This window comes from Haliaeetus albicilla, chromosome 20 (assembly GCF_947461875.1).
Source record: "Haliaeetus albicilla chromosome 20, bHalAlb1.1, whole genome shotgun sequence".
NCBI lineage: Eukaryota > Metazoa > Chordata > Aves > Accipitriformes > Accipitridae > Haliaeetus > Haliaeetus albicilla.
In genome coordinates, this window is record NC_091502.1 from 27,712,273 (window position 1) to 27,737,093 (window position 24,821).

A 24,821-nucleotide genomic window follows, 5' to 3' on the forward strand; every position below is an offset into this window, starting at 1 on the left:
TGGGTTATTCTGATTTAAGAGGCCCGTCCAGCCACTGGTTGTGCTGCTGTTTCTGCACTGGCATAGCCGTCATCCAGCTGTCCTTGTCGGTCCGAGAAGGAATCGCTTTTATTGCTGTGGACTGTGCTGCCTTGCGACTGCTTGTGCTAACAGATGGGAGGTGGTGGGTAGGAGCAGCTGAGGAATGGACCATCCTTCCATAACAGCAGGAGTTTGGGCTGGCTTAAGCTGATTTTGAGGCTGCACCCATGGCCCTGCCCTTGGTCATACTTAAGGATCTGTGCCAGAGCAGTGAGCCTGGGTCATGCCAGGCTGCTGCCCTCACCACCCTCCATTCCTCCTCCAGGACGTTTCTGTTCTCAACAGCCGCCTTCTGCAGAAAGAAACATTCATATTTTTAACCCTGACTTCTTTACCACACTGGCTGGAGAGACTTTCTTGGGTTTTTATCCCTAAAGCCTTAGCATTGAGCATCTTTGTTTATTTCTCTGCTGCTCCTAACACAGGATCTCTCCTGTGTTGTAGCTTTAACTCATTCCTGGGGAAATCATCCCAGAGTTAGAAAACTGCTTAGTAAATCAACTTTTCTGGTTTTCAAAATGTATCTAGAGCATTCATCCTACCTAATCCCATACCACAACTTCCACAGGATACTCTGGGCACCTGTTCCATGGTGTTCAGCAGCAAGAGGTGATCAGCTGGAGGTTTGGTGATGCAGAAGGTAAAGCTGGTGGGGTATCTGGGAGACAGGGCCCCATCCCCTGCAGTCACAGGGAGACCTGGCACATACGTGCTTCCTAAATGCGGCGTGTGCCATCATAAAGCTGCCTTTCTCTGGATTGTTTTTGTCCTCCCTACTTTCACTGATCAGGCTGTCAGTGGCTAGTAGACAGCCTGGAGCCAAAAGGAGTATGTTTTATTCACAGCAAACTTAGTCATGCTTTCCTCCTGTCAGGTGCACTGTTCAGGTGTGTATTTTGTCCCACAGCTTTTGATTCACATCTCCCAGTTGGGATTTTGTGGTGTGATGTGTCACTCGGAAAAACCGAGCACAGCTGAGCCTGCAGAAGCCGTGCACGGTGCGCGTGTGCCGTGCACGCTGCTTGGTGACAGCGGACGCGTGCCAGGGGTGAGCGGTGTGTGCCAAGCCGCTTCCGCAGCTGCGGTCCGTGACCGCACGCTCATGGCAGGGTACATGCTCGCTGGTGCGGGCATGACCTGCTCGCTGTCGAACCGCAGCACGGTGTGTCTGCAGGAGCGTGTGCTCGGTGCCACGACCCAGGTGATTTCCAAGAGCTGCTCGTTTAAACTGCTCGTCAAAGCCTCTGGTGAAGGATGCTCCATGACTTCCTTGCTTCTAGTGTTTCGTTTCTGTCACTCAGAGTTCCCCTAATTCCCAGCTGAATTATTGATACTGCAAACTAAGCTCCTCATCCTTCCTTTGGTAGTTACGGAGAGAAACAAATCCTCGGTCTTTAGAAAAGCCTCTTACCTCCTGACAACAGTGGTGTGTTTACCCCTTCCAGCTCCCTGTTTATTCAAGAAAACAAACCCAGTCTCTTCGTTTCACGTGTCATTATTTTCTTCTTGATCTGGTTCCTATGGCTTCTTTCCATTTCTGTCTGTCGGAGACCACAGTGCCCAAACCCTTGTGTGGTACTTGGCTGAGACCACAGCAGTTTCAAGGGGAGCTGAGTAATAACACCTGTGTCTTGTTTGTGATGCTGCTGCTATTGAGCTTCAGAATTAGATGGGTCTTTACTGGCACTGTGTTGCCGGCTCATTGGGGTTAGGGTCTGCCCCAAGCCCAGCTCTGTCCTTACCACCCCACCGCTTACCTAGGGACTTCTCACTTTGGAAACCATGCTCTGGTTTTCCCCATGAAGTGTGGAACTTTCCACTGGTTTTGGCTGAATTTCACATTGTGGATTCTGGGCTCTGTCCCATTGTCAAGGTCACTTGAAATCCCCTCCTGTTCCTGAGGGTGAGCACAGTGCTCCTCGGCTGGTTCTTGGCCCCAGGTTTTACTCCGTTACTTGGGTTGCTCAGGCTCAGCCCGGGAAGACCATAAGAGCTCTGACTCTGAGCCACCATGAGCTGTAAGAGCTCTGACTTTTTTTCCTTTTCTTTTTGCCTTTGTGTGTGTTTGAGCTGGTGCTTCTTAATTTATGGCAGTAAAGCGTAAGTGAGATTCTTAACTCTGCAGCCGCAATGCAGCAGGAAAACAAGGAGCTCGTCTTTCCTCTTAAGGCTCTTTCCTACCTATTTTCCTATTTTAAAAATTACAATTTTTAGTGTATCACTTTCTTGCTGTAGAAACTGTCCTCCAGACTTTTTGTTGACACTGTTGAGAAATATCAGATGGCAAATACAGAGGAGTACTCAGAGACTCCCCCGTCTCTGCCCAGAACTCATTTGTGCTCCGTAAAAAATGGGGCTTTTATGCTGGGGGAAGATGCTAATACCCTGGAGTTCTTGCATTGCCTAGGATTTTTTTTTTTTCCTACCACCATTGAAGTCAAACTCAGTAACAAGCATAAAATACTGCTGTGCAGCTATTTCTGTTTAATATTCATTTTGCAACTCAGTTGGCTCCTGTTCTCTGTTGCTTCCCGTACAAGCCTTGTCCCCACAATGTAGCAATACCATGCAGGTGTTTAGAAGTCTAACTTCTCATTAATTTCAGCCCAGGTTTAGATGCCTAGTGGGAATAAAATGATGGAAGGCTTGTAATAGCTTTTATGGGACTAAGTGAGATAGCTGGGGGGAAGGGGGTGAAACAGCAGCCGTGGGCACAGTGTCCTTTCTTTGGGTTTCTCCTGGGATCTTCATGAATATCTCAACAAACCATGGCTGCTGTGTAAATGAAGTAACAGACAGAGAAGATATCTGAATTGCTTCAACATCTGAGAGAGACATTAAACATTTCCCCCCCAGCCTCCAGTGCATCCCAAAGTCCAAGTCCAGCGGTCGGAGCCGGTGGGAGAAGAGCACCTCGCTGGGGGCTGGGAGTGTGGCCGGCTCAGTCCTCACCCAAAGCTGTGCTGCAGTGGAAGGACAGCAGAGGGAATGGGTGGTACTCGCCAGTTTTGAATCCAGGACTTGCAGAAAATAGGACTGGATGGAACCTGGAGAGAGCAACTAGTCCATCCCCTCCCCAAAGCAGGATCTTCTCACCCCTAGCAATTTCAGATGGTTGCGAACCTGACCTGATCCAAAATCCTCTGGTGATGTAGGTTCTCCAAGCGCAGTACTCAAAGGCTGTCTTACTGCTAGAAAGTTTTTCCTAAAGCCTAAGCTAAACCTCCCTTGGCAGTGGTGAGCTGAGGCTTGTTTTCAAGGAGCCCACAGGCTCCTCGCTGTCTCCACAAGGATCTCGGGAAATGCTGTCTGATCTCCTTGGTCAATGCCCTGTAAAAGATTGGATTGAGGGTGGGTGGGTGGAAGGGATAGCTGGCACTCAGCAAGTTGTGTGTGTCCCGTGAGACTGCCTGGCCCGTGCAGTACATGATGGAGAAGGCAAGGCAGGAGATTAAAGGAAGAAATGTTTTACACTGAGGGTGGTGAAACACTGGCCCAGGTTGTCCAGAGAGGTGGTCGATGCCCCATCCCTGGAGACATTCAAGGTCAGATTGGACGGGGCTTTGAGCAACCTGATCTGGTTGAAGATGTCCCTGCCCATGGCAGGGGGGTTGGACTAGATGACCTTGAAAGGTCCCTTCCAACACAAACCTATCTATGATTCTATATGTAGTGAGAACTGCCAGCAGCTGGGGCTGCAGTGGGGAGCTTTGCTGCCAGGGCTGTGTGGCTGAAGCCAGTGTACAAGACTGGGATGCAGGTGGCATCCAGTGTGATGAAGAACTGCTGGGCACATGAGGGCAAAGAAAGGGAGGAAGAGCAGAGCCTGAGGTCACTGGTATGGTTTAGACAAGGGACGACTACCCTAAACAACTCCTGGGCATTTTTGGGGGACTAGCAGGGGCAGTTTCAGTGTGGCCACCTTGGTTTTAAGTCTAAAAGATTTTTAGCGTGGGGGCATAACACATACATATCAGATGGCCATGGGGCCACAGAAGGGTGCCTGGCACCATTTGGCTGATTTGTACAGGTGTAGAGAGAAGTCAGCATGATTTCTGAGAAGATCAGAATGCTGACGTCCTTTGATGCAGTGGGCATGAGCTGCTTTTGTTTGTTTTGGGCAGGGTGGAGCAACACTGGACAGATTAAATGAGGCTGCTTAGGTGTGGGTACCACTGAAGACAAACCATACACAAGCATGCAAGGTACAGTCCTTGATGGTGGTGCTGTTTGGTGGGGGTCTGAAAAGGATGGGTCCTGCCATATGAGACCCAGACAGCACCCCTTGCAGGTGTGCTGATCCAGAGACAGCATTACTCTTCGGATTGGCTTCAAGATATAAATGCCTCATTTTTTTTTCCACCCATGCACTGCTGGCTGGTGCTCAGTGAACGCTGTTTGCATCTTCCTTCCCACTGCCATAGTCTAAGGTTGAAGAGAAGTGCCCTGGTTTCTGTCCCTTAAGGTTTTCTATATGCTCAGCTCCCAATGCTTTGCCTTCAGATGCCATGACTCAGGCACATGTTTTGTTCAGGGTAAAGAGGTAAGCCTACTGCTACAGTAGTGCAAAAGGAAATATTCACAGCATGGTTTTTGGCTCTGATAGAGCTAGGATGCTTTGGGAATCTTGATCACTTTATGGAGGGGATTATCTGCCAGGCTGAGCACTGAGCCCTGACACAGCCAGTCCTCTCTGTCCTGTGGCTCTCAGGAGTTGCCAGTACACAAAATACACGTGTATATTGTCCAGAGAGCACACAGCGTGGAGCACTTGCCCTTCTCCATCCATCTCTCCTGTCTTCCCCTTGTTTAGGTAGCAGGGAGCTCTGTCCCTGCAAACAGTCCCCATCAGGGCTGGTGGATGGGGATGCTGCTAGCGCACAGAGGGATCCAGGGAAGAGGCTGGATTGGGGAGCCTTTGCTGTGAGATGTATGTTTCTGTTTGCTCTGAGAGGACGAGCGTCTGTCTGAGTGTTGGCAAAGAATCACTAAGTGCAATTATCAACACGAGCCGTTTTGGAGCAGGGAGGTGGAGATTAAATTGATTCAGTGTTGGCTGAAGCATCCCAGCTCTTGTGAATTTATCTTAGTGAATCCTTTCCACTCTGCTATTTCTTTGATAAAAATATAAATCTTTGCTTTCCTACTGTGAGCTGAGCTCCAGTCCTGCCCCAGCACTGGCGAAAGATCGGAGCAGGAAGGGGTGCCTGGGCATGCTCCACCCCGGGATCCCCACTGGACAGCAGCGTGGGAGCCCGAGCCTCCTTTCAGTAAGAGTGAAGGGAAGGTTGCGGGTCACCACAGACCCCTGCCGTCACCAACATCATGGCATATAACCCCCAAATGCAGAACTCCAAATGCCTTCTGGAGATCAGTTTGGTTGTTTTCCCCTTTTATGCGGCTGCTCCTGTATCTCATTGCTCTGACAATGAGTCTAGTTTGCTGTCCTGGGTTTGACAGCAACCTTTCTTTTACATCGCTCCTTTGCTTCCTGAGCACCCACCAGCTGAGCAGCCCAGCCCTCTCCTGCTCTCCTTCGGCCAGAGCAAACCAAGCGCTGCCAGCACCATTTTGCAGGAAAGGGCTCCGTGCTCAGCCAGGTCCAGAGTGGCTGGAGGAGGGGGTTTCTCCTCGGGAGCGTCCCATAGTGCAGGGTCACTTGGTGGCCACTTTCCTGCATGGAAAGGCACTTGCCAGGACTGAGGCACGGTGGCAGCGAGGCGTTCCCAGACCACAACCGGCAACTCGGCGGTTTCTTCCCCGGCAAAGCTGTTTATCGCAGTTCCTGACACAGTGCTTGGGGGTGTCTGTGAGAGCTGGGCGTCCCAGGGGAGCCCAGTTTTTAAGACATGACTCAGGCAGCATCAGTCCCACGAGCTCAGCAGGGAACCATGTTCCGAGCCGCTGTGCAACTTCCCTGCAGCCTTGACCCAGAAAGGCTCATTTTAAACACATCCTCAGGGTTGTGAATGTCAACAAGCTGACTCGTCAACAATGTGTAGCCACCAAAACACCCAATGGGAGAGGAATGTTGTTGTGACTTCCCTTGGGAGAAGAGTGGGCAGGTGTCCCAGGGCTGGGAGTCTGACTCCATCTGAAATGGGAGGTGGCGGTGCAGACCGGGAGCTGCTTGAGTAATACCTTCAAGGGCCCCAACCCTGCACTACAAAGGGTACTGGGACAAAAAGCCATCCCTGGCAAAAACATGCAGAAAGGGTGAAGGAGGAGGTGATGAATGTGGACACCAAAAGAGTGGGGTGGAGGCAAAGGAGGAGGAGGAATGATGGGCAATGAGAAAGGCAGCTCAAGGATTTAGGACTTAGACCCAAACCCAGCTCCCTCAGGGCACCCCAAATCTCTGCCAGCCTGGGACCTCCGCTCGCACAGGGCCACATCCCAGAGCCCTGGGGTGCACCCCATAAATGGGGAAGGAGCATTAATGGGGGACTCTGCCAATGCACAGCCAGAGGCTGAAGATAGAGCTCATGCCCGTCAGCTTGGTTTTACAGGAGGCAGGTTTCTGGCAAGGAAACCGGTTGTTTTTTCCTGCAGGATTATATGTTCCTCCACTGTAGTGTGTGGGCTTTGCCACAGGTGGATTTCTCCACGGTTTCTGACAGAGAGCTCTAAACCTTGCTCTGTGAGGGATGAGTGGGGAGCACCGGAGGATGCAGTGGCTCATGAGTCACTTGCTCTGCTCAAGGCAGCGTTATTAATTGGGTGGCCTCGAGGCTGTTTGCAGCAAGGACTTCCATCAATTGCTTCCTCCTCCACTTTATTAAAGATTTTTGTTGGCAATCTGGATGTCAGTATGAGGTCTTGAAACCTCCCTCCTCTCGTGCCCTGCGATAAATCCCCATCCCCCCCTGGGTGACACCTCCAGCCTTGGGCTGTCAGCAGGTTTCATCAGCCCCTGCTGTCTCTGATAAGGTCCTTAATGGCAACATCAAATGAGCCCCAAGATGTCCACGTCCCTTGTCGGTGCTGCCTGATGTCATCTCTCCTGGTCACTGCTCCTCTGCAGAATTCTTGTCGGGTCACCATATCCTTCTCCTGAGCTGTCCTGGGGGCATCCACTGCTTTACCAGGGGCTGGGCTAGGCTGGTCCCATGGCCGGGAGTTATCAGAGGCAGTGGGTCTGGCATCCCCCTCTCCTTTGGGTCAACCCTTGATATTTTACCCTATTTCCACTCAAGTCTAGTTATTCTTCTCTTCAAGCCAGCAATCATTTACTGGATGAGTCACAGAGGAGTACAACTTGGGCAAAAATTAAATCATGGTTTGGCAGAGGATTTATAAGTGCCCCCCACCATCTATTACACAATAGAAGATATTTAGGGAGCAGTCAATATGAATGCTAAAAAAAAAAAAAAAAAAAAAGAAAGAAAAAGCCAAAGTCTCTAGGAAAGATTCCTGACTGCAGAGTGAAGGTGAGGGAAGGAAAACCCCAACCAAATACATTGCAAAAATATTTTAAAATTAATATAAACCAGAAAAAATACTCTAAGTGATGGATGTGGTATAATTGCTGGTAATGCTGCAGAGAAGAGGGAGGTGTTTGGTTGAGCAATGTGTTTGAAGAGAAGCCAGCCATTGCCCCAGCATCACAGGCAGATTAAGAAGCACTTTAGATCCTTTGGGGACAAAGTGTCTGATCATCCACTGTAGGTAATGATTTTGAACCGACCGTCCAACTTCTCTTCATATTTGAATTGGTTGAGAGGGATCTGGCCCAAAATCTGGAAGCTGGGACATGGTGGTGTTTCACTAGTCCTGGATAAGTGGCTTTCTGTCACTGGGAAGAGAGTGGCATCAGGGTCATGCTGCAAAGACCAGAAGGTCATCGATGCCAGTCAGTGTGGCCACCTGGCAAGTATGTTGCGTTAAACAAATGCCAAAGTCAGGTAATTTGGGAAAGGTGCCTATTTAGACATCACATTGTGAGGTGTCCAACCAGCACAGGGACATGTTTTCATCCAGCTGCATGCCCCGTGAACTGGATCTGCAGCTGGCAGCACAAGGAGCATCCAGTTGGGATCTCAAGAGAAGACCAGCAGTGCATGATGTGAGCCAGGAAAGGGACAAAAATCATCAGGGGTCTAGAAAGGGTGTCCAGAGCTGAAGGGGCTGGTGAAATTTAGCACAGAGAACACTGAGTCAGATACAGAGGGACTGACCCAGTGGCCTTCCATGGTCTGTTCCAGCCCATTTTTTGGGATGTGTGCAGGCAGTCGTGCCAGCAAGGCCTGGGGCTCAGGACTCCTCCTGGCCCAGGAGGAGCGGGCACTGGTGTTCCCGAGCCCGATGAACGGGGTCTCTCTGCCAGCCTCACCCTAAGCACAGACCGAAGGGAAAGGGCATCTCAGCCCCCTGAGCAGAGGATCCCTTCCCACACAGGCACCCTGCCTGCCCTGAGCCCCTGCTCCCCCCGAGGCAGCCACTCGCCCGGGCTGCAGGGCCCTGGGGCTGTGATATTGTAAAGAACAAGACATCAGCAATTTCTGTTCCTACTGTTGCTGCTGTCTCTGAGACAGGCAAACTCATTAGCTCTCTCCTGAGGATTTCGAGAGACTGATAAATACTGCTCCCTTGCTCTATGTGATCACCGGGGTGAAGAGGTCCTGGCTGTGGACCAGCTCTGCAGAGCTCTGCGAGCGTCCTGGCTGGCGGGGCAGTGGGCGGCAGATGCGATGCTCCTCCAGCATGCCGGGTGGGATCAACCCTGTGGTTGCTGCTCTGTCTCTGCCCCGAAGAAAGCAATGCCTTCGTGACTGTGCTGCTGCCGCCTCCCACTCCTGCCAACACGGTGGAGAGGAGCAACCTCAAATGAGTAAAGTCCTGTCAGGGTTCATGAGAACAGGCTGGCAGGAGCGAGGACAGGAGGGTGCACACAGAAAGGCTGCAGGACGAGCGTGTATACATCAAATCCATACACTTACACAAATCCCAATTTTGTGAGTTTGTCCATTTGCTTTGTTTTCCAGGTCTGAGTGCTGCAGTTTCATAGCCCCCCGAGAGAAGACATCAAAATGAAAGAGCCCACAGAGGTTCCCTCTCACTGGATCCTCCTGGAGAGGTCCACCACCACCTGGAGATATTCAGGTGGAAGAGGGCCTCCTTGGCCCACAGATCTGTTGTCCTCTGCTCTTCATCCTCTGTGCCTTGTCACCACCCTCCAAAACTGCTGTTCAGCTTCATCTTGGACTTTGACAGCATCTCCCAGTTTGGGTGCCTGACTTTTCTACACCCTGTTACCTCCACAATCCTCGTGGCTTTCCACCACAATCTTTGTCTTTGTCCCTTTGCTTGGGGCAGACACCCCGCTCCCACCATCACCTCTGAGTGGGACCAGGTGATGCTGTGCAGATTTCCTTGCTCCCACCATCTGATCTGGACTACTCTGTCACCTTTGGCACTTGAAGTATGAAAGCTGTGAGCTTGCTCTGGGTTTCCATGGAAGCTGAGGCTGTTTCTGCAGCCTCTTTCTTTACATCACTTCTTGCACTGTTTGCATTTAACTGTGCATGCTGTAGCACACAGGATCGGTAGGAGCCTTGGCAATAGGGCAGGTAGGAAAAGCACAACATGAAGCATCTTATTCAGGTTTGCCTCTGGTGATGGAGTCCATTACAATGTGGTTGTCACTGGGTGGTGGGAGCATCTAAAACCCCAGTCACAGACAGGGCCTCTTTGGGCTGATCCTGGCCAGACCTATAAAGACCTGGGAGCAAATTCTGTCAAACAGCACCAGGAAAGGCTCCTGGACATGTAGTCCTGCCCTACAGGCTTGGCTATTTGCATGCAATGAGCATCCCCTAAGCAGGTCCCAGCCATGGTACTACAGTCTGGGGACTGTTGGCACAGGCTGTTTTGAAGGCCAAGAGAGTTTAAGGCATGGACTTGGGTTGGAGAACAGCTCAGGAAAACCAGTCAAATGTTCACAGGTGTTAGAGCAGCATCAAAGCTGTCCATAGACAATTCCTAGCTGTAAAGTTCAGCTGGAAGCCCCCCATGCTGGTGGCTGAGGGATGCTTACAGTGCTGCCCATGCACCAGTGACGTGGCAGCTCCTGGCAGTAGGGGATGCTCGCCTCTGCCCACGTTGCAAAGGGGTCGGGGAGGATCAGGTGGATGTGCTGGTGCTTTACGCTTTCAGCTGAGGCTGGTGCTGGTTTACACTGGGGGATGTCCCTATGGGCAGGGGCTGGGTGGACTGTGTCCCCCTGCCTTGCTGGGCTGCGGTCCAGGAAGAGGAGCACTGTCCCTGTGGTGGTGTCAGCCCGCAGGGCTTTGCAGGTGGAGGGAGAGGAAGCACCGATAAGAAATGGGGTGGGGGAGAGACTTGGACATGGGTGGGAGTGGAGGAGAGGGGGCTGCAGTCCCTTCTCCCAGGGAAGAGGGGCAGAGGGTGCTGGGGACCGTGGCAGCAGAGGACGGGGATGGCTGTGGGGCTGTCAGGGCTCTGCTCTCTGCTGTTCCCCTTTATCCCAGAGGGCACAGAGCCCCATCCCTTGCTGGGCCTCTCCCAGGCTGCCCCATCGGGCCGTGGGGTGCTGCAGGGTCGCCCCATCCTTGCAGTGTAGCACAGCACGCTGGCAGGAATGGCGGCAGGTTGGTGCTGTCCTCTGCCACTGCCTGCCCATCTCTCCCTGGCCATGTCACCCAGCCTTCACTCCCCACTGCAGCCCCTGCACCCACACAGGGACCAGGGCTGGAGAGGGGACCAAACCAAAATTACCATTAAAGTCTTTAAAAGCTCCTGGGCAAACAGGACCCCGGTTTTCACATGCTGTCCCAAACCAGAGCAGGGGCTGCACATGCCTGGGGAAAGCGGCGCAGCCCTCCTGCCTGCCCAGGCAGCCAGGGCTGGTAGTTTTGGCACTGAACAGGCACAGCATTGGCAACTCTGGCACTGGGAAGGTGGCAGGGCCAGGGGGTGGCAGGGAGGTGGTGGCAGGGAGGTGGCAGGGAGGTGGCAGGGGATGGCATGGAGGTGGTGGCAGTGCAGGGGATGGCAGGGGATGGAAGGGAGGTGGTGGCAGTGCAGGGGATGGCAGGGGATGGCAGGGGATGGCAGGGGATGGCAGGGAGGTGGTGGCAGTGCAGGGGATGGCAGGGGATGGCAGGGGATGGCAGGGAGGTGGTGGCAGTGCAGGGGATGGCAGAGGTGGCAGGGGATGGCAGGGAGGTGGTGGCAGTGCAGGGGATGGCAGGGGATGGCAGGGAGGTGGTGGCAGTATAGGGGATGGCAGAGGTGGCAGGGGATGGCAGGGAGGTGGTGGCAGTGCAGGGGATGGCAGGGGATGGCAGGGAGGTGGTGGCAGTATAGGGGATGGCAGAGGTGGCAGGGGATGGCAGGGAGGTGGTGGCAGTGCAGGGGATGGCAGGGGATGGCAGGGAGGTGGTGGCAGTGCAGGGGATGGCAGGGGATGGCAGGGGATGGCAGGGAGGTGGTGGCAGTGCAGAGGTGGCAGGGGATGGCAGGGAGGTGGTGGCAGTACAGGGGATGGCAGGGGATGGCAGGGAGGTGGTGGCAGTGCAGGGGATGGCGGGGGGTGGCAGGGGATGGCAGGGAGGTGGTGACAGTGCAGAGGTGGCAGGGGATGGCAGGGAGGTGGTGGCAGTGCAGGGGATGGCAGGGGATGGCAGGGAGGTGGTGGCAGTGCAGGGGATGGCAGGGGATGGCAGGGAGGTGGTGGCAGTGCAGGGGATGGCAGGGGATGGCAGGGAGGTGGTGGCAGTGCAGGGGATGGCAGAGGTGGCAGGGGATGGCAGGGAGGTGGTGGCAGTGCAGGGGATGGCAGGGGATGGCAGGGAGGTGGTGGCAGTACAGGGGATGGCAGAGGTGGCAGGGGATGGCAGGGAGGTGGTGGCAGTGCAGGGGATGGCAGGGGATGGCAGGGAGGTGGTGGCAGTACAGGGGATGGCAGGGGATGGCAGGGGATGGCAGGGAGGTGGTGGCAGTGCAGAGGTGGCAGGGGATGGCAGGGAGGTGGTGGCAGTACAGGGGATGGCAGTACAGGGGATGGCAGGGGATGGCAGGGAGGTGGTGGTAGTGCAGGGGATGGCGGGGGGTGGCAGGGGATGGCAGGGAGGTGGTGGCAGTGCAGGGGATGGCAGGGGATGGCAGGGAGGTGGTGGCAGTGCAGGGGATGGCAGGGGATGGCAGGGGATGGCAGGGAGGTGGTGGCAGTGCAGGGGATGGCAGGGGATGGCAGGGAGGTGGTGGCAGTGCAGGGGATGGCAGGGGATGGCAGGGAGGTGGTGGCAGTGCAGGGGATGGCAGGGGATGGCAGGGAGGTGGTGGCAGTGCAGGGGATGGCAGGGGATGGCAGGGAGGTGGTGGCAGTGCAGGGGATGGCAGAGGTGGCAGGGGATGGCAGGGAGGTGGTGGCAGTGCAGGGGATGGCAGGGGATGGCAGGGAGGTGGTGGCAGTACAGGGGATGGCAGAGGTGGCAGGGGATGGCAGGGAGGTGGTGGCAGTGCAGGGGATGGCAGGGGATGGCAGGGAGGTGGTGGCAGTACAGGGGATGGCAGGGGATGGCAGGGGATGGCAGGGAGGTGGTGGCAGTGCAGAGGTGGCAGGGGATGGCAGGGAGGTGGTGGCAGTACAGGGGATGGCAGTACAGGGGATGGCAGGGGATGGCAGGGAGGTGGTGGTAGTGCAGGGGATGGCGGGGGGTGGCAGGGGATGGCAGGGAGGTGGTGGCAGTGCAGGGGATGGCAGGGGATGGCAGGGAGGTGGTGGCAGTGCAGGGGATGGCAGGGGATGGCAGGGGATGGCAGGGAGGTGGTGGCAGTGCAGGGGATGGCAGGGGATGGCAGGGAGGTGGTGGCAGTGCAGGGGATGGCAGGGGATGGCAGGGAGGTGGTGGCAGTGCAGGGGATGGCAGGGGATGGCAGGGAGGTGGTGGCAGTGCAGGGGATGGCAGGGGATGGCAGTGCTGCCTTTTGGCCAGGAGGTGCCTCCCGCGCTCCACGCTTGGTGCCGTGCCCGCTGCCACCGCGGTGTCCCCAGGACAGCCTGGCCGCCCGCTTGCTCAGAGCAGAGGGAATAGTTTTGCAGGCGCATTCATTTATTCTGTTCACCTCCCAGCTAGGCTGGCAGGGCGAGCAGCAGCAGCGGGAGCAGCGGGGAAGGGCTGCCCTCCCTGGGCTCGCTGAGTTAGCAGAGCAATTGCCAGCCTTGCAGAGATGCCGGCAGCTTGGAAGGGCCACGACTTACCAGAGAGGTGCTGGAGAAGTGCAGGGCATCACCCGGACACACACACCCCTCTGCACCTGAAACTGTCCCCCACGGCCCTCGCTGACCCACCGGCCCAGAGCTGGCAGGTTTGGTCATTTCTCCTCTCGCTACATCTGCAACCCCGGGACGGGGCACGTGCTCCTGCTGCCACCGTCCTCCTGGCTCATCTGCCAGTTGTGCAAATTTCGGGGCAGGGAGGAAATCTGCTCCAGGAGCTGGGCTTTGCACGGCCCCACCGTGGGGACCACTGCCCCTCTGCAAGAGGGGCTGACACTGTGTGTGGCATGTGTGACGTTGTCTTTCCATGTAGCCCACCATCCGAGCATGGAAGGGGCTTCAGGACATCATCCCAGCAACGCAGGTGGCTCTGACACACCCCAGGGTCCATGTCACTTTGCCGGGGGCTCAGCCCAGCAGCCCCACCACAGCCATTCACAGGCTCAGACCATTCTCCAGTCTCGCCTCTCTGTTCCCCCCAGGATAAAATGCTCTAGGGGTACCCAGGACACCCCATTGCCAGGGTATTTTGCTCTGGGGTTGTGCCCACACAGGGGGATGCAGTAGAAGGGGGGCATTTTGCAGTCCAGACTCTCTCCCTGACCACTGCCATCCCCTTGGCCACTCCTTACCTGCCCGGACATGCTGGGGCTTGTTCCAGCCCACCAGCTGGGATGGGAGCCGGACGAAGAGGCGGCCAAGGGGCCTGTCACCGACACACTCAGCTCCTGCTGCTGCCTCCATGGCCCTGAAAAAAACCACCCTGCAGTGCTCTGCAGCTTGCTTTCTGCTGGGACCTGGCCTTGACCCCACTCAGCAAAGGCCTGGTGACACTGGAGCTGAGTCAAGGGCAGCTGGCTGCAGTGTTGGGGACAGGGTGCGGGGGTGGCTGGGATGGGGCTGCGAGAACTCCCCATCCCAGTCCAGACCAGTTTGGCAGGTTGCCTTCTCCTGACTGTGCTCCTGAAGCAGCTCCAGGGCAGCAGACCCCTGGGGGAACAGGGTGCACAGTGCAGGGTCCCCGGTGCAGAGTGGTTTATGCACCATGGGGATGCTGAGCAGGGTCCTTACCCAGGGCAGTGCTGTCCTGGTGGGGAGGGGACTCGGGTTTTGGGAGTCACAAGCTGAAGGATTTGCTAGGAAGCTGCTTTCAGAGCAGCCCCAAGAGCTGCCCAGTATGTCCCATGAAGCCAGGAGAGCCATCAAGGCTGTTCCCCCACAGACCCGGCACATACCTGGCCATGTTGCACAGTCCCTGGAGATGCTTGTAGCCTGAGCTGTGCATCGCTGGCATGGCTGTAGGTCACAAGCCCCCCTAAAATGGGGGCAGTGGGGACAAATATCAGGGCACCCCCAGCATTTCATGCTGGGCAAGAGATGGCCTTGGGAAGTGGAGGCTGGAGCATGGCTTGGTCCCGCGCACCCAAGGCACTCAGCATGACCCCCTGGGGGGGGAACAGGCTCCTGGCTTGGGGAAGAGCCATTCCCAGGCTTGGGACCCTCCAGCATTCCCCACAGTGGAGCTGGGCATGGTATTTTGTGATGGAGCATCGCTGCGCTGGCAGTGAGCCCAGCACATCTCACTCAGGGACTCAGCCTGATCCTGCCTGCAGAAGGGCACATGATGTTAGCCTCAGCAGGAGACTTGTGCACTGTCCCCTTGCCGTGGGCAGAGATTTTGGGCTGTGGGGCCGGTGACATGAGGCAGGAGCATCCCTCCAAGATGTCTTATGCCCTCTGACTTATTTTCCTCCCTGGCCTTTCAAACAAGCCAAAGTTAAGAGCAATTGAATTTTGTTTATTTTTTTTTTTCCATCAGGCTCCCTTCCTGGGAGTAGTCCAATTAGTGATAACGAGCTGGATGGTAATTACAGCACAGGGCCACAGGAGGATTGATTGCTGGTGACCAGGCTGTTGCGGTCCGTGGCCCCCCCCGGCTGGCTGCCGAGGGGCCAATTAGTGGGTTTGCAACCAATGATGCTTTGCTGAGGATTTTGCATCAGCTTCTTGGCTGGAGCCAGGGCTGGTGGCACTGGGGGGTGTGTGTGTGTGTGACTGTCCCCGCATCTCCTCGGCCATCGCACAGCTGGGAGAGACCTGCACGCAGGACCCCAGTCCCTCTTTCCAGACACACCCCCGCCCAAAATAATTAACTCCTTTCCAACACCCCCCCAGCCCTGCATGGGGGCACTGGTGGCTCTGGGACCCTCTGTCCTCTTTGCAGAGGGACGTGTGTTTGGGCAGCTGTGCCTCCCTGTCCCCCGGTGCCTGCTATGGCCAGGCAGAGACTCTCCTGGGGACCCCTAAGCCCTCCCCTGGTGCTGGGGAGTTTTTGCTCCAGCTCCCCATGCTCAGGGCAGCTGCAGACTTCGTGCAGCTTCCCTGGGTCCGTGGGGCAGCTGCCTGGTACGAAGAACAGCAGCCAAGTCCGGACTTTTCAGAGGTCTGTAAAAATCAGAGCTACCCTCACCCAAAACCAGCCCCAGGGCTGGGACATTTTTAGGGGCTGAAAATGCCATGGTGAAATGAGAAAACCTGTTCCAGTGGCACCTCAAGCACCCACTGCTGGCAGTCTGGGCTTGGGTGGTGTTTCCAAAAGGGACATTTTGTGCTGCAGATCCCAAGAAGGGTTGTATACTACAGCCATGTAAGGATGTGCCACTGAATAGTGTTAATTTAGCTGGGATTAAAATATACATTAATTTTGAGTAGCCTGAGGCTGGGGCATGGACAATGGTGGGAAGGAATGGTGCAGGTTCTGGGCTGGTACAGGCAGGGGGTGAACAGGCAGGAGGATGGGTGGGAGCTGGGGTCTGTGCCCAACCCGGGGCCCTGAGCAGCCAGTGCTGCACTTGCCAGGGGCAGTATGGGCTGAAACCTTTTAATTTGTGCATGCTCATCCAGCTCTTTCATGCCATCCCACAGACAGGTCTGCGTATTGCTGCCACACTCGAGGAATTTGCACCAGCACTGCTCAGGGAGCTGCAGCCAAACCAGCGTCCCCATCTCGAGGTGCTGTGGTGGTTCAGGGGTGCTGGCCTCGCACTAAAGGCTTTGCAACTCTGCAACCAGCTCCGGAGGGAGCAGAGACCTCCACGCATGGCCGGGGCTGGGTACCTTTGCAGAGGCCGGTGGGCAGCGCAGGTCTCCGTGCCCCATCTCCAAACAGCTCTGCTGGCAGGCACCTACCCCCGCCAGCACTCACAGGGTTAAACTGTTGTTTGCTTTGGACACTTCACCCGAAGGAGAGATTAAAAATTAGCAAGTGAGCTATTGCTAATAGCTGGAAGTGTCCTGAGGCTAATTACTCAGCTGCGATGCATCTACCTGTTGCTCTCACGGCTACTTTGTAGGTAAACAAGAGAAAGTGCCTCTTTCCTTGGGGCTCCTCGGTGGACAAACTGGAGCTGCCTCAGCCAGGAGCAAGTGGGAAATCACAAGCTGGGAGCAGCTCAGTGTCACAGGCAGAGCTCCAGTGACAGGGACACCCCCAGCCCCCTGCTATCACAGCCCCCTGCATGGGCTGCTCTGGGGGCTGTTTGCAGAGGGGACCCTGCGGGGCTTGGCTGGGCCGAGCTGCAGCAGGGTGGTCTTTGCCGCTGGTGGCCCTTGCACTGAGCCGCCACGTGTCACCTGCGTGAGGGCAGACCAAAGCATCTGCTTCGTTAGCAATCAGGGCTCTTCTCCACCTTCGCACGGTGCCGGGGCAAATGCTGTCCCCCAAACTCACCAGCAGCCAGGACTCCCTAACTAGTCAGGACTTGCACCACCAGCACTGTTTTATCATTGATTTGACATCTGCAGTGGGCAGAGAGTAGATCCCTCACTTCACAAAGCCCAATCCTGCTCACAGCCAAGTCAGTGGCAGTTTTCTCTGTGAAATCATGAGTACTGGGGCCACAGGGTCTAAAATGCTGCTAGTGACATCAGAGAGCTACCACAATGTAACACTTCCCAGTGATATCTCGGAAAACAGGAGTGCATTGGCCAAAGGGACAGTTGCCCAGCACTCATCAGGACTGGCCCATTGGTTTCATGTGAATAATCTATCGCCTTGTCAGCATTAGGCATCTGGTCTAGGTTCACTTTCTAGTCACTGGAGAGAGACGGACATTTCTGGGGGATAATTCATTGCACTTAACTTCACACCTATTCTAGGATGGGATAAATTATTTTCTGGCGGTGCCTACCTCTCTCAACATCTGACTGGTCTTTATCAGCTTGTGAGATATTGAGTCCTGCCAACTTCCCCAGCAGTCTGAAGATCCCTTCCTGGATCTGCTTCATCTTTATGCCATAAATGAGGGGGTTGAGCATAGGAGGGACTGTCAAATAGAAATCAGCCACCAGGACTTGGACATGAGGTGCCAAGCCGAAAGAGAACATCTGCAGGTACATGGAGAGAAGGCCACCTACTTAAAACAGCAGGATGATGGAAACATGGGACCCGCAGGTCCTGAGGGCCTTGAGACGAGCCTCTTGGGACGGCAGCCTCATCACAGACCTGAGGATCATGCCATAGGAGAAGGTGATGAAGACAGAGTCTGTCCCCACCAATAGTGTTGCCACAACGAGGCTGTAGAGATCGCTGACAGATAGGTCGGCACAGGCCAGCTCCACCACGGCCATGTGCTCACAGTAGGAATGAGGGATGACTCTGGTTTTGCAGTAGGGTAAGCTGGTGAGGAGGCACATCAAAGGTGTCATGACACTGGCTGCCCTGGCCAGAGACAGCAGTCCTATCTGGATGGTCCTTGAGCTCGTTAGGGTGGTGGTGTATCTCAGAGGTTTGCAGATGGCTATATAGCGGACAAAGGACATTGCCAGGAGCACCCCTGACTCCACTGCAGTGAAAGTGTGGATGAAGAACATCTGGATGAAGCAGGCCTCAAAACCAATCTTTCTTTAGTCCAACCAGAATACACCCAACATTTTAGGAACTACAGCAGTTGAGAAGATGAGGTCGATGACAGCCAACATGGAAATGAAATAGTACATAGGCTCATGGAGGCTTTTGTCCAGCCTCACAGCAAGAAGGACCATGCTATTTCCCAGCAAGGTCATGATGTACATAAAGCAGAATGGGATGGAAATCCACATGTGGAGACCTTCCAGGCCAGGGATGCCCGTCAGGAGAAAAGGCAAAGAGTTGGTGTTGGATCGGTTGTTGGTTGACATGGCGCAGGTGGGCCAAGCCACATCCTTGTTCTCATCTTTAGTTCCCTGTAACAGTGATAGAAAGGTTGGGATTTTGCTGCCATCAGTTTGATCATAAAACTGTGCACACTGCAGTTCTTAAGCATCACACAATTTTGTTGTATTTATTTGGGGAAAAACTTTCAGAACCCATTATCTATGGTCAGACTTTTAAATGGATGTTGTGGTCAGTGCTTTCCAGAGGACACATCACTGGAGAATCCTGGCTGTCCTATTGCTTGCATGGGGCCACCTATCCTTCTGCTTCTCCTTCCAGCCCCTCTGATTTACCTCTAGCTTTTGCCTTACACACATCTGTCTAAAGGCTGGCACCACGGTGTCCTGCCCTGTCATGGCTTCCAGCCACTATCGCCACTATCAGTGAACAGAAGTGAGGCAAAGTGACCCCAGGCTCTTTAGCCCTTGCCCAGCCTTCATGAACAGTTCAATGGCAGGACTTAAGGACTTGCTGCAAGGACTTGGAAGCAAGTCCTCCCTCCCTGTGCCCTGCTCAGAGAGAGGACCGGGCATATGGGTCCAGATCGCACAAGTTCCATCCTGTTGCTACTTTGGGTCATGCAGAAGCTGCACCTAGACGATGTGTCCATGGTGAAACTGGGCTGAGAGAAAATGCAGCCAGAAAAATAATGTTCCGAGCTGTCACCTGACACTAAGGGGACACAAGCATCATTGACAGCCTCTAGCTGCTAGCCACAGTCAAGGAGGGTAGAATTAAATTGGTACTACCCCTCCTCCACACTCATCTATCCATGAGACTGAAGGCCAAACTAATGCAGAATGCTGTCCTGTCAAAAACAGTGGAGGTACACCTGTTTTTTCCTCTCTGGAGCCCAATAACATGGGATTTGTTAAAGTATGATTTCCTGAAAGAAATTGCACTATTGCAGGCTTGTGGGCATCCAGAGATGGAGAACCTCCATCCCTTGATTTTTGCCTCAAGTGCTAATCATCCTCACGGTTATAACCATGTGCTTTTCTTCCCGTTTGACATTGCCTGTCTACTCCTCCCAGCCACAGCATCCTCCTCTACCTTCATATGCTTGGCCAGAGAACCCTTTATGGCAGAGCACCTTCACTGCATGAAGGTATGTACTTCCCATGACCAAGGAGTTATTCTTAATAAATTAAAGACCTGGAGCACTGCAAGTTTCTCCTCTCCACTCACCTGTTCCACTAGCTGTCTTATTGAGAGGGGTTTTTTTTGCATATCTCCAAGATTTCAACACTTTTTTGAAAAAATATAACCTCTTCCATTTCCCTTTTATTTATGCATCCAAAATTGCACTAGCCCTCTGGGTCCCAGTGTTACCCTCTCACTGTGCTGTCAGCTACTTTCCAGAGCCTCTGTTCTCCAGGATACAGTGCTCCACTCTGAAAACCTGCCTGACTTTCCTCAGCTTATTGCAGGTGGTTCCTTTGAACGACCAAGTCTGCCAAGCTCTCTAGACTGCTCTGTGGGACTTGCCTTTCCCTGGCATTATTTGAGACACAATTTGTGCTGATTTTGGGACAACTGATGAAAGTTGTACAGAATACCTTCTAGTCTAGAGCCAGCCACTGTGGCACCCCTGCAAAAACACAAACTTTTTGTGATGATGGTTCTGACAGCTTCATTTTGAGGTCTCTTAATCATCCAGTTCTTCATCCACTTTGCTGATGCTTCACAGATGTTGCATTGTGTCAGCTGCTCACCCGAAAGCAGTGTGGTGGAGGCACATTTCTTTTAGATAACTCTGTGTACAGTACTCAAACACACACACACATGCACACGTTGATTAACTAAACTTGCTATCTCATCAGAAAATGAAATCAGGTTTGTTTGACAAGAGCTGTTTCCTGCAAAGCCACGTTGATTGCCATAATTTAATTTGATTCCAATCCTTTAATTCTTTATTGACCAAATCTCCTGTTAACTTCTTGAGCATTCTGCTGGGCATTGACGTCAGGCTAAGCGATCTGCAGCTAATCACATCATCATACTTTCTCACTAAAGTAATGGCCTGAGGAAGCATCTGCAATCACCGCAGCATGCCAGGACTCATAAAAGTTTGGCAGAACAGACCAAAGACCTCCTTGGTCAACTCAGAGATGCTTTTTCCCTTGTGCAAATTACCCAGACCTTCTGCTGTATTTGTTTTCTGTTCTTAGCAGAAGCTGTTTAACATCCTTCTCAGCTACCAATCAATTAAATTACATTAAAAAATAAAGTTCTCTGATTGCCTTTCTCTCAGGTAGGCATAGACCTCTCTTCTCCATGTAGAGGGGCAGATGCCTTCGTCTGCTTTTGTCTGATTTCTCTGCTTAACAGCTTCTAACTCCCAGCAGATCCTGACAAGCTCCCGAATTTCACTTTGTCCATGATGCTTTAGCTGTAGCTTTCAGTACTCCAGTCACTTCCCTAACCACAGCCATCCTTTTCTACAAGCATGCAGGGTAGCAGGCTTGGCCATTAGCTGAACTCATTCAAAACCTCTCCTAACTTACTCTACAGTTTCCTTGTCTAAATTCCCTCTGCCTTTGAGCTCTCTTAGCTTTGGGAAAAAGGAATTTTAATGAAAAATCAGAATTGCAGGCTGAAATGCATTGAGATCACTGTCACTGGTTCCTAGGCACCACCAACTTTTTTTCCTGTAGTTTAGTTCCTCTTTACTCCTCACAGTTAATTAGCGCTGGACACAGAACCCCTTGATTGAAGGAATGGTCCCTGCGCTCTGCTGTGACATTTTGTCTGCTTTGTCACACCTTCCAGACTGAGGTCTCCCCACCTCAACCCTCGCACCCCTTTCCTTCTCATCACAGACACCTCGGCGGCAGCAGGGATTGCCCACTGCAGCATAATGCATCCTTCAAACACACTTTCCTATGGAGATAAAACAAGGTTATTTCAGGACGGGGCACAAAGGCGAGTGCTGCCTGGCCTGGCTGCTAGCACTGTGTTTGGGACACGTGTTCACATCGAAGGCAAAGCTCCAGCTCTGGACCGTGCCCTGACCGATGAGCATGTAGGTGGTCCGGTGTGTGCCTCTGGGGCACTCGCTCCTCCTCCACAAATTGCACCATGGATGCAGGATACATCCCCAAAATAATGCTTTGTCCCGCAGCTGGGTCGGGATTCTGGGCCAGTGGGCTGCCTGCCTCCTTCACCTCTCCACCCGACCCCGACCGAGCTGCATGTGTGACATAATCCAGCCTATTTCACCAAATTGTGCCCATCAGTGAGAACCCCTGGCTGTGTGCCTACAGCTTTCTATTCAGATGCCTGCTGTTGTATGCAAGGGATTAAGAACATTATCCGTGGTTGAAAATCTAGTTTGTTTCACAGAAAATGTGTATTTAGCTAATTATTGATTAATTTATACAAACAGAAACAAGGCAACTCTCTTGCAGCAAACAATTTCTGGTTTTGGTTAAAAGGTTTGGTATTTATTTGTTTACTTTTTTAAACTGAAGTCCTATTTTTACCTAAAAAATACTTAAAAAATCAGAATTCTGCAGCCTTGGGTCTGCAGTTTCATTTAATAAGAAACTTTAAAATTTTGAAAAACTACTTGAAATAAATTTTTTCCAGCAGTTGCCTTTTTTCCTAACGAACGGACTCACACTGTGAATGCATACAGGGCAGATGCTGAAGTCCCACCAGCCACCCGTCCTTAGGCACCCGGAGCAGCCTGCCATGCCCTGACTCATGCCAGTCCTCCCGTACAGCCACCCACCTTGCCCTCTGCTTGCAGAGAGCTGCCACCCTTGGGGACACTCACGCCGAGAAATAAACATCTCCTGTGTGCGGGAGGGCAGAGCTGCACGGCTGTGCATAAATCACCCCAGGCAATGCTGCTGGGAGCCTCCTGGATGGAGATTCCCAAGAGCAGGACTCCTCTCCAGGCATCTTTTGTAATAACCTCAGCGAGGGGGCTGGACGGTAACAGCCTCAGTCCCAAGTCGATTCTCTCTCATCTAATTTCTTTTACAAATGGCAGGTGCTAGGAGATGACCAAGGGAGACATGAATAGGCTGTGCAAGTAGTCTCCAGCAGAATGAAAGACCTTGTGTTTCTGCTTGGAGCAATGCAAGTGCAGTTTCATTTCTGGCTCTGCTGAACGAGTAGCTGGAAGTCTCTACTGGCTCTCAGTGCAAAGGGCCATGCCACGGCATGAGCTGTCCTCGCCCCCAACAGACCCCCTCCCCAAGCCCCAGGCAGCATAAGGCTGAAATGTGCAAATTCAGGATAGCAAAAAATGCAAATTCAGGATAGCAGAAACATTCTGTCAACTGTTTTTTCAAGATGTCAGGGAAGAGTGCAGCAGAAAATCGGGTAAACACCACAAAGACAGGAAAAAATATTTTTGACATGAGGAATGACACATTCAAACCAGTTTTGAAACTGAATGTCTTTCAGTGAGTTTAATTTTTAAATTAATGTAGAAGTGAGGACTAAACATGACATTTTGGGTGGGATTCATCTAAACAAACACAGGTGGCAGTTGTAGACATGGTATCAGTCTATGACTGGAGCTAGTCCTCCAGATTGCCTTCATATCCATGGAGACAGACAGTGACTTTACAGCAGCATTCATCCCAACCTGAAGCTGATATCTGAAATAGGTCAGAGGAATTATGCTGCACCTGCCTTTTTCATTGCCATGACTGTAAGGGAGATGGTGATGACCGTGTGGACCTCTGCCCTGAATGTGTCTGAGAAGGATGAGAGTTGTCCCACTCCTTTGCTGTCGGAGGAGACATGCCACCTCTGTATGCTTTTATTCTGAATCCTTGTGTTAATGGAGACAGTCCCTCAACTTCATCCCTCTGCTCCTCCTCCACCCTCAGACCCAAGTGGCATCAAGGCTCCTCTCTCTGGATGAAACTCTCCCCCCCAAAGCAGAGGACCATGAGCACTGCTGAGACACAGCCATTCACCTCTGCTGAATTATCTCTATTTCATCACTTGCGTATCTTAAACATCCTAATGGGAGCTGTCACATAACCCTGGCAAAACACCCTGGGCAAATGCTCACCAGCCTGCTGCTTTTGTCCCAAAACATTGACTCTTTGTACTTTAGGTGTTACCAGAAGACTTCAGCCTGACCCCAGGAGGAGCATCCCTGCAGAGTGGGTGCAGAGCATCCATCCCTCTGTCACTGGAGCATCTTCTATTTCTGAGGAGCAGGAACCCTTGTGGGTGGCTGAACCTCTGAACCTGCTGAACCTCTTAGTACTGAAGAAAGGCAAGGTATGGGAATACGAGTTGTTGGTGTTGGTACTTTGGATAGTTGCTGTTGATGTGTATCGTCATGTTGACTGAAACTGCACCTCTCCCAGGGAGCCTCCAGTACCCGTTCAAAATAATGCCTGCAGAGTATCTCCTTATCCCAGGTCAGAGCTGGACTTTCCCTCTGCTGATGCTAAGCTGTAGAGCCTCAGAAGGACTCCTTGTGCCTGCAGTTTCCAGATAAAACCTGCCATTTTGGAGGGACCTGACTTGTCTGGGTCATTCCCAGCTGGATCCCAGCTTCCAGAACAGGAGGGCCCTTGTACCTGGGGAAGTCTCAGCATGGTTTGGTGCTGCAGCCCCCAGACAGAGCCTGTGAATCCTGATAGGACATAGCTGGATGGCTCAGAAAAGTCTGGGATGCAGCTGGTCTACTGGCAGCAAGAGTTAGTCAGGCCTCAGGACCTACAGCATGCTGTCCTTCAGGCCTCCAAGACATGCTCGATTTAGTTATTCGCAGACTTATGGCCATTACAACAAGCAGACACAGGATTGATAAGTACCCCCAAGCACATTCAGTGTTTATTTCCACCACTACAAGGTGTGGGCACCTAGATACAGTGATAAACACCACTGTGCATCTCCCCACTTTGGTTTCCTCACCCAGCTGGTGTGAACTGTCAGATGGACAGAATGCTTAGAAGAGCTCAGTTTTGAAGATGTTCAGTTTTCATCATCACCCAGAAATGCAGAAAAGGTGGTCTGTGCTCACTGAGGGACAGCCTTCTGTGCAAGAGAAGCCCAGAGAGGAGACCCTGGCTGCAGCACCTGCAATGTGTGGCAGTCTCCTATTGCTAGTCCTGATAGTCCATCAGGGGCTAAAGAAGACACCATAGAAGAAATTTCCGCATTTGGAATAGAATCTGTGTATTGACACAAATATACCTGGAGCCCTGAAATCTTGCTTTAAATTATCACAGGGTTGTTCATGGCATTGGGAACATCTCAAAACTCAAAGGTGGCTGCTTACTTCTCTGTAACACCTGGAAAGAAGGAAGGGAAATAGTACCT

The 24,821-nt window shown here is 53.0% G+C and overlaps 1 protein-coding gene and 1 pseudogene across 1 annotated transcript in view; both read right to left on the reverse strand.

Moving 5' to 3' along the window:
- Positions 1-24,821, reverse strand: part of FHIP1B (FHF complex subunit HOOK interacting protein 1B) — a 421,115-nt gene that overhangs the window by 123,787 nt on the left and 272,507 nt on the right. The gene's annotated exons all lie outside the window — the stretch shown is intronic.
- On the reverse strand, positions 17,456-18,502 carry LOC104324675 (olfactory receptor 52K2-like; annotated as a pseudogene).